The sequence below is a fragment of the Heptranchias perlo genome, chromosome 25, assembly GCF_035084215.1.
Source record: "Heptranchias perlo isolate sHepPer1 chromosome 25, sHepPer1.hap1, whole genome shotgun sequence".
NCBI classification, from domain to species: domain Eukaryota; kingdom Metazoa; phylum Chordata; class Chondrichthyes; order Hexanchiformes; family Hexanchidae; genus Heptranchias; species Heptranchias perlo.
This window is the reverse complement of record NC_090349.1, coordinates 18,682,213-18,692,685: the sequence shown is the minus strand read 5'-3', so window position 1 is coordinate 18,692,685 and position 10,473 is coordinate 18,682,213. Positions and strand designations below refer to the sequence as shown.

The 10,473-nt window shown below is 40.1% G+C and overlaps 1 long non-coding RNA gene across 3 annotated transcripts in view; it reads right to left on the bottom strand.

Moving 5' to 3' along the window:
- Positions 1–3,286: 3,286 nt before the first annotated feature.
- The window catches only part of LOC137342364 (uncharacterized), a 125,609-nt gene continuing 118,422 nt past the window's right edge, over positions 3,287–10,473 (bottom strand). For 2 of the 3 annotated variants that reach the window (XR_010967236.1, XR_010967238.1), the window contains exon 5: positions 3,855–5,230. This is a non-coding gene — a long non-coding RNA (uncharacterized lncRNA). Of the gene's footprint in view, positions 3,816–3,854; positions 5,231–10,473 lie in introns of those variants that run through there. The other variant, XR_010967237.1, reaches the window with a different exon arrangement.

The window sequence follows — 10,473 nt, the reverse complement described above, 5'->3', positions numbered from 1 at the left end:
CAAGATAAGGGAGCCGGATTTTGTTGTTTAAATGTTGGGAGCCAGTTCACGGACAGCGATCTCCTGGAGTCCGACCGAAACAAGCACCAGCATAAAATCATCTGTCAGAACTAAAAAAGGCAGGCAAGCCCCTTTATAGAACAAACCAAAACAAAGTGGGGAAGGGAAAACATAGAATTACATAGAACATACAGCACAGAAACAGGCCATTCGGCCCAACAGGACTATGCCAGTGTTTATGCTCCACACGAGCCTCCTCCCTCCCTACTTCATCTAACCCGATCAGCATATCCTTCTACTGTTTTCTCCTTCGTTTTTATCCAGCTTTCCCTTAAATGCATCTATGCTAGTCGCCTCAACTATTCCTTGAGATAGCGAGTTCCACATTCTATCTGCTCTCTGGATAAAGAAATTTCTCCTGAATTCCCTATTGGATTTATTAGTGACTATCTTATATTTATGGCCCCGAGTTCTGGCCTCCCCCTCAAGTGGAAACATCTTCTCCACGTCCCCTATCAAACCCTTTTATAATCTTAAAGACCTCTATCATGTCACCCCTCAGTCTTCTCTTATCGAGAAAAAAGAGCCACAGCCTGCTCAATCTTTCCTGATAGGTGTAACCTCTCAGTTCTGGTATCATCCTAGTAAATCTTTTTTGCACCTTCCCCACTGCCTCTATATCCTTTTTATAACATAGAGGCCAGAACTTTTCACAGAACTCCAAGTGTGGTCTAATCAAGGTTCCGTACAAGTTTAACATAACTTCTCTGCTTTTCAACTCTATCCCCTGGAAATGAACCCAGTTTTATGACCAGAAGTTTTATCCTCTCTAAATTTGATTAGTTTCTCAATTATCTTTCCCCTTTAATGTTTTTATATCTGTTTTGATCTCTTCTTCTAATGTCATGCCCAATAAATTAGTCTCCCTGGTGAATACTGAGGCATAGTACTTATTTAATATTTCTGCCATTTCGCTGTCAAAACAAGAGGTAAAAAGATGATGCATCGAAAATGCTAACTACTAGTAGATAAAAACCCAACTAATGGGTTTTAAAAAAACTTGAAAGAGATGAAAAACAGTCAGTTTGTGAATCTTTGGAATTCTCTACCCCAGAGGGCTGTGGATGCTGAGCCATTGAATATATTCAAGGCTAAGATGGATAGATTTCTGGACTCTAGCGGAATCAAGGGATAAGGGGATCGGGTGGGAAAGTGGAGTTGAGGTCGAAGATTAGCCATGTTCTGATTGAATGGCGGAGCAGACTCGAGGGGCCGTATGGCCAACTCCTGCTCCGATTTCTTATGTTCTTACATTCTTAGATCTATGTATTTCAATGAAATTAAATCAATGGATCATCTTCGTGACATAGTATTCCTAAAATTCTTGATATTTGCTCAGATGTTCTCCATACCATCTCATAAAAAGGAGACTTAAATTGCTTTGGTCATGTTCCTGGAGAATCTACTCCTCCCCCCACCCGATTACAAATTTAAGAGAACTGGAATCTAGAAAGTGGAAGAAAAAACATATTTAGAAACAAACAATCTGCGTTCAAGTCAAGGATGCAAAGATCAGGCATACAGAGCTGTTCACAATCCATGAACACAGATTGAGTGTCATGCATTTTGAACATAGTTCAACTCCAAATGAAATACATTCTATGTCATTCAGCAGAATATATTCCACAAGTCATATATGCACAATCTGTGAAAGAAATGGTCATTTCATTTAGAAATGTTCGCAAAGAAGCATGGTTAGGTCATCGACTTACTTTGAATTATTTCATTATATGGCAAGAAGCTGCAAATCATTCATGCGGGTTATAGAGGAAACCAAACTAATAGCAGGACGCATAACCAGCACTGATGAGTTTCCATGTTGTTCTATGGTACTTTTCACAGGAATGTAGCATATTTTCCATAGGGACAAATTCACAGAGGTATTTTCAGTGGCACTCAAGTGCTATCATAAGTGGCATGTTTGAAATGGATTTGATGAAAAATTTATATATTTTGAAAACTTAAAGCAATCCAGATTGCAGGGATAGTTTCTACACTAACATATACATCTGGTGGTAGCACACCAGCATTCCACTGTGTTGTGCCATGCAAGGATGCAGGTTACCATCCATGATTACACAGATATTCTCCATCACAAGGGAGGAAATACTTGGAGGACAAGACAACTTAGGACACTCTTGTCTACCTCTTAGCATGTGGGTCAGGTGTAGCACTAGCAGGAGCTTTGACGCAGGTTCCCAGCCTAAAAGGCCTCTCAGTTAGGCTGTGGTGCATAGCATTGCAACATAGGAACAACCAGACAAAAAAAGACAAAGTTCCATCTAGTTCGCCTTCTACCATCCCGGTAGTCACATGATACAACGATAATGGAGTTGTTAACTAATCATAGCAATCAATCTCAATCATTCAGTCTACAATAGACCCAGAAATGACAGGAGGAAAACCCCAGTGGTGGAGAGCTTTAGGTCCAAAATCATCTTTTTCCTCCCAAGCATGATATACTCACCACATGTCTTAAATTACTCATAAACCTTATCCCAAAATGTTATTTTCTGAAAGTAATCTATCTAATTTGCACCAACTTGAATTTGAAGCATGCAAAGACTTGAAGGGAAGGGAGAAGAGAGAGTATATACTTTCATCAAGCATGATCCATAAACTAAGTGCACACACGCGTATGATTGCATAAGGAAATTTGTACATGCACAATCGTTATCAGGGAAATCGGTGAATTGTGTGAATGGATGGAAATTCTGTTCATTTCATTGGTTTTCTGCAACTTCAGGAGAGAATAGAACTGCAAGGAGCATCATTCTTGATGTAAAATTAACCTTCGAAACTCTGGTCAAACTGAAGAAAATACCAATATCTTTGTTTCAATTTTGATTGAAAAGTACTCATTATTCTTCCATAAAATATGAATTATTTACAGGGTTCTACTGAATAAACAGTATCAAGGTACAATCTGAATTCATAGTTCTTTCTTTTTCTTTAATTACAAAGAGATCAGACAAAGTGAACTATAGAATATTGGGCGTTTTTCTGTCAGTTTTACCTTCAATTCATTACAATGGGATGGATTTCAGCTGATTGTACAAAACTGAAACAGATATCTATCGATGTTTAAAAGCCAAACTGCTCTGGAACTCAGCTAATTTCATAATAGAACTTTGTATTTTGTGAATACTGACAATTCCAATCCTTTCGCCTCACGGAACATTTATTTGAAACAAATGAACAATTGCTGCAGCATTTGATGCTTGAAATGTACACAACTCTTTTTGGGGAAAATTTTCCTCTGATTGTTGTTTTGAGTGAAAGTAAACAATCCTTCAGAACATTTTTATGCTTTCACTAAAAAATAGCAGCCAGAGGAAATCTTCTCCCAGCTTCATAACAGGTGATTTTTACTTCAGCTCCCCAGCCAAGATTTGAACAAGAAGATGTCAGATTTTCATAGCACTGTAGTTTGAACATTCCACAGAAAAATTCAAACAAAATCAAAACGATAGAGCAATGAAGCCTCAACGAGCTGTGCCCAGCAGTAAAATGTGGATATAAATTTATGGTGCCACAAATAGTGAGTTGCTGACTGCTACATGCCAAAGGATGGTGCCAAATGCCAATTGGCACTTACCCATAGGCTGGGGAGGTGTGTGGGGGGGGATCAAAAGAGTCTAAGACTGCTCACATACCTCCTTGTGGTCAGTGACAGAGACACACTGGCAGAGGCCTAACTTATGTTGTCCATTGATTCCCCTGAGCCTGGATGTAGTAATATGACCCAGGAAAACCTAAACAGAACACAAAAGCAAAACTTAAATTTGTGGCCTTATCATATCTACAGTTTTTGTTTCAAAAAATTACACATACAAAAATTGATTTATTGGCATTTGTAAAATTATTAAATTAAATCAAACAGAGAATTTCATGCTCATTGGGCATGGAATGCCAGCTTCTACACAGACATTGAAAAAACTCTAGTATCACAATAAAAGTGCATCCAAAATGTCAAGGGTAGTTTTATTTCTGTAATATTAACTTCATACTAAATAGGACTCCCTCAGTCCCAAGAGGCTCCTGTTGACATACAATGGGAAGGGATATAGGTCGGTCTATTCATGTAGTGGCCAGATACAGTAGTCAAGAGAAGGTCTCCCATATCAGATTGGAATAAGTGTCTCTTGTAGGTGGCAATTAGTTTGTCTTTTTCTGCTTCTTCAGGCAGCTGCTCCTCTTTCTGATGCCCTTGTTCCTAATGGGGCCCATCGTCCATTATGGTTTATAAGGCAAAGTTGTGCAGCATTCTAACTGGAGACCCTCACTGGACTATACGACAAGGTGCCTTCATATTGATCCGAGATACCTGACGCGTGCCTTCGACATGCAGATTGTGTGTTCAGTAATGATCCTGATGGATAAATGAATCTCAATATCGTGGTGCTCAATTGGGTTCTGGGGAAAGCAACAAGGTTGTGCTGGATAGTCTTTATCTCAGTGACTTGGTTTTCTGGGTTAAAAAGAGTGCTGGTACTGTGGGGTTTCTTAAAATAAAGGCATCATGGCAGCTGCCAAGGAAGTGAGCATTGACTAGCATAAATTTGTGCTACTGGTTGCAAACCAGTTATACATTGAAAGGGAGTATTGTTTCCTGTTGATATACATCTGGCCATTGAAGAATGGAGTACATACTGCCACATGGGTGCCATCTCTGATGCTTTGGACTTTGGGGAATCCTACCACTCGGTAAAACTGCAGTGCATATCATGCTGTTGCCACTCATCTATGGGGAAGCGGAACAAATTGCTGGTTGAGAACAATGCATTTATGCTCACCAAGATCATGTTATAGATGACACTAGCGCCAGCCTGGAATGCCACCATGACATGGATTTAAAAATAATGGTAACTAACAGACTCTGACAAAACAAGGCATCTAATGAAGGTGGGCCACAGGTCTCCTTGCTGGATGTGGCGTAGCGGTAGCATGGATGTCTTTGCAAAACAAAGCCTCTGCAGTCACAGCTCTTCAGTCGAAGATAGGAGCCTATCTAACTATATACTCTGGTCTGGAGCATTGGTGGGTGGGAGCCAAGCATCTGTGGTGCAGTCTCACCAACCAGGCCACCCTCCATTGTTCCTCCTCCTCTTCTTCTTCCAAGAAGTAAAGACAAAGAGGATTCCCCAATGGGAAACCGATTGTACCCAACCTGAAAAGGGGGGAGGGAAACAAATGGCACAAAGGCAGATTGTAAAATAAGTGGCAAGAGTAAAAATAAAACACAAAGGTAACAATAAAAGTTTAACAGCAACAGTTACTGAATAAGCTCATCCCTTCAAACTTGCTTCTAGCGTCTAGCAACACAGTTTTATACCAACGTGATTAAGATATGGCGTAAATCAGGCAGGAAAGACAGGAAATGGAATGTATGATATCACTACACCAATACCGCCTCATTTACACAAGCCTACCCAAAAATTGAGGGTGTGGAGGGGGCCTGCTTCCTCTGTCCACCAGAAAACCAGGCACCAATGTGGGTGGGATCCAACATAACAGGTACTCCCCTTATTTTCTGCCCTCATCCACCCAATCACCATTGAAGAAGAATATGTCGCAAAACTCGGCTCATAATTTGAAACACATGCAGCAGTGACTTTTATAAATTCCAGCTCCCAAACATAGAAACAAAAATATATTGCATTTCAAAATCAGCAATCTTAGAGCTGTACAATAAAATGTTTCCTAATTTGGAAATGGCACAGGCAAAGAATAATGAGTACTATAAACAAGATTATCCATTGAAAAGCTTTTACATATCGTGCGTGGATTTTCTGTTGTACACGGCACACATTAAATGTGTAATTCTCCATTATTCACAGCCCCTGCTGGAGAGGGAGCCAAAGGTGTTTTAACAAGAGATACTGAGGAGCTGGAATAGGAAAAATGAAACCTAACATTTCAGTTACTCAGACAAATAAGTTTTTCTCAAGAAAGTGCTAGGAAGTGACTTATAACAAAGTTACTGAAACAGCCATTTTTTCGAAATTTTCATAAGATGAAAAAATAACTCTAATAGGATATTCCCACAATACAAACCAATGTCATGGTATCAATGAAACACCCCTTAAAGCTGTTTAGATTCTAAGACAGGTTAGCTTCCGGAGTAAGGAGTAACAAGGCTGGATGCATGGCTTAGCTGGATCCAACAGCTGCTAAGTACCCTTGCATCCCAAGTGATCGCTTTTCATTGTTCTTCATATATGATTACAGACAAGTTCTTCTGCAAAATATATATAATACAGTATAACATTACAATAAAATTAGTGCCTTTAATGATCAACGCTGCACAATTTCATTTTTGACATCATCTCTCGTGACACAGACTTGAACATTACAGTGACTTTCTGGCTAAAAATTGAAGTATTCTCTGGCCTAAATCTCATAAAGGTGATCTACCCCAAAATGTAGTTTTGAAATGAAATCTGCTACTACAACATTATAATGATACAGAGGGGTTAAAATTGTAGATACGAGTATTCTTCATTGTTGGGACCTCCATTATCCACATTCCCATTATCCACCTGTCCTATTCTCTGCCTGGAATTGTGCAGGACAAAATCCTGCAGGAAATATGGTCTCGTTGCACAGCCCACTAACACCTTGTTATTTTTTTAAAATTTCCTTTTCTTGATGAATAAAATTATGTGATGTTTCTCTCATTATTTATTTCATACTTGTCTTCACCTGCACCCCTTGAGTATTGCTGGACCATAAATGCAAGGCTGAAATTTCGGGGACTGACAATTTCTATTATTTGCCACTTTGGTGGACAACAGAGGTTCCACTGCAGTTGTTCTGGTTTTCCCCCATTGCTAATCTTCCAATATTCTCCTTCTTTGGTGAGGGCATTGACCTTTTACTGGGATGTTGCTCCATAGGTGCCAGTTCTCCTCTACCCAAGTGGATATTATTCATGTGTAAACCTTGATGGTGAGCATCAACAGCTTCTGTGATTGCAGAGGGTATCACAGCTGAGCCCTCACCCAACGTCCATGTATAACCACTTCCAGCAGGATAGCGATCAGGAGCAGGAACCCTTAAGAATTGCCAGTTGGTGGCACTGCCACCCCAACTGAGATCAGCTAACTCCCAGTTTGGGGATTGAATACCAAACCTTTTTGGTCTGTATGGCTCAGATGTCCACTGGCCAAATTCACTGAGGCAGAAGAGGAGTCGGACAGTTAGTCTTTTAATGGAATGTCCTATAAATTACTGAAACAGTCAAAGAACTTAATGCACTTAAAAAGTGGCTACTGGGCTTATTTTAGTTTAAATGTAATGCACTCGAATGTGGATTCAGCTTTTTACCAAAAATAAAAACAGCCAGCATTGCTGCTCCTGATTGTTATCCAGTGGACGCTGGGTAAGAACTGGACCAGCATCAGCTATGATGCCTTTTGTGTCTGAATTGCCTGTCATCACTCACATGGCCAATTGGCAGGGTACCCAACAAACTATTGATACCCGAGGAATCATACTGGGCAGATTGTTAGGAGTAAAATGACAAATCTAGTTATCTGGCTCAGTTCCTAGTTTCTGCATAGTACCTAATGTTGACGGTTTCAGGGTTTCATTCTCCATTAGTAATGCCTCTAAAATTGCATTATTATGACTAATTCCAGGGCGATTGTTCGCCAGTGCCTCCCTGTTAATAAGGGGAAGATAAAGATTAAATTCTTTCCGTATTTTCTGAATGCTTCATTTGCATGTTTCAAACTCCTTCTCTACAGAGTTTTTAAAATTGAAATCGTTGGCTCCACCCAGGTAATTGATCAAAAGAAGTACAGTCGTAAAGTGCAATTGTTAAGTACGACACCCCAGATGTTAAAGGGACGACATTCACATATAAGCAAGTTTACAGGCAGACCATCATCGTAGAATAGCCAATATCAGCCTGTGCCAAAACTTTTGCTTGAGGTGCTACACTGGATCTTCCATCACGATCACACTCCGAGGGATGTTGGGTAGATTTTCAACTTGCCGTCCAGGCGTGAAACTGGTGTTGGGGATCAGCCGCCTGTTTCATAGCCAATGATTTCAATAGGAGTGAAAATCGGGCAGTTTCTATAATGGGCAGCCGATCCACAACACCAGGTGGCAAGTTAAAAATCTACCTTGCTGTATACACTGCATTGTGAACTTTTACAATATGGTAATAATGTTTTACAAGTTAAATTTGCCAGTCTCTGGGTATTAACAATGCACAAACTGTCTTTCAAAATGATCAGGAATAAGATTACTAACCTCTCCAGTTTTTCCCTCATTGTCAATTTTTAAGATTAATTCAATGCAGTTTGAATTGATTATTTTTGTTATATGACTGTATCTTTCCCCCGCCCCCCCATCTTTGATTACTTGCTTTGTTTTCCTCCCTGTTTTAGTTATCCAGATGCTAAGCATCATTCCTAGCCAAGGAACTGAACAGCTGGCCTAGACTCGGATGTTTGCCAACTCATTTTGCAACGGGCCATTAGGAAATACAAGACCCAGGGTTGTCCTTTAATTTTCCCTCCTCCTAAGGAAACACCTGGCTTCTGCTTTGCACCTTCCCTAATGGGATAGCTGAGACTAAGAACTCCCCACATGAGGAACTGAGGGTCACAGCCTACACCCCATGACTCTGCTATATCATTTTAAGTTTAAAAAGAGAATATATGGAAATATATGGAGATATATTTAATTTTGTATTTCCAACACAACGCCTCAGGAGGAAAGTCAAGGCATCCAGTAACATAGCAGCATGAAATAACAAAAGTTGAATATCACAATGAGGCAGAACTTGGACCCTTGGCCGTGACAAGATACAATGCAGAAATTCCAGGAGCAATGTTAATCAGAATATTTGGCATAGAAATGTTTAAGAGCATGAATGTGAACTTCAGATGGGGAGGGGGGGGGGGGGGAGGGGGAATGATTTTTGTCACTCTTTGATTTCAGGGTTCAAACAAACCCCAACTGCAAAGGCAAGAAGGGAGAGACAAAAGATATCTCAGCACTTCAGCACAAGATCCACAACAAAGGGAAGCAGAAAGGATAACCTCAAAAACATAAAAGGGTGGCCAAAGGAAACAAAGGTTAGTTTAACTGCTGCTTTAGATGTGGAATCAAAAGGAACACAAGCATATCAGCAAAGGAAAAAGTTTGACAACCAATTCCCATAAGACCCAACAAGATTAATGGACTGTAGGTCTGCAAACTCAGTTAAGGTTTTATTTGTGATATTGTAAAATGTTTACAATTAAAGAAAAAAAATTACAGTAACATCTTATATAGAATCATAGAATGATACAGCACAGAAGGAGGCCATTTGGCCCATCGTGCCTGTGCAGGCTCTTTGAAAGAGCAATTCAATTAGTCCCACTCCCCTGCTCCTTCTCCATAGTCCTGCAAACCTTTCTTCTTCAAGTATTTACTTAATTCCCTTTTGAAAGTTATTATTGAATCTGCTTCCACCACCCTTTCAGGCAGTGCATTCCAGATCATAACAACTCACCTCTCCTCATTCTTCCTACCAAAATTAATCACTTCGCACTTCTCTGCGTTAAATTTCATCTACCATGTGTCTGCCCATTTCATCAGTCTGTCAATGTCCTCCTGAAGTCTGTTACTATCCTCCCCACTGTTCACTACATTTCCAAGTTTTGTGCCTTTTGCAAACTTTGAAATTATGCCCTGTACACCCAAGTCCAGGTCATTAATATATATCAAAAAGAGCAGTGGTCCCAACACCGACCTATGGGGGACACCACTGCATTCCAGTCTGAAAAACAACCGTTCACCACTACTCTGCTTTCTGTCCCTTAGTCAATTTCATGCAGGCACTGTCCCCTTAATCCCATGGGCTTCAATTTTGCTAACAAATCTATTATGTGGTATTTTATCAAACGCCTTTTGAAAGTCCATATACTCAACATCAACCGCACTACCCTCATCAACCCTTTCCGTTACTTCATCAAAGAACTCAATCAAGTTAGTCAAACACAATTTGCCTTTAACAAATCCATGTTGGCTTTCATTTATTAACCCATATTTTTCCAGGTGCCAATTAATTTTGTCCCGGATTATTGTCTCAATATTACTTAGTATGAGAGTTATATTAATTTGTATCTAATCATTTCTCTTGTCACTTTGGCTCAGTTAGTAGCACTCTTGCCTCTGAAGCAGGAGGTTGTGAGTTCAAGCTCTACTAGCCTTCAGGCCTCGAGCACATGATCCAGGCTGACATTTAGTCCAAGTATTGCAGGAGTGCTGCATTGTCGGAAGTGCGCTTTTTAGGTGAGATGTTACAGCGAGACCCCGAGTCTGCCTGCTCAAGTGAATGTAAAAGATCTCATGGTACAATTTGAAGAAGAGTAGGGAGTTCTCCTGATGTCTTGGCCAACAGTGATCCCC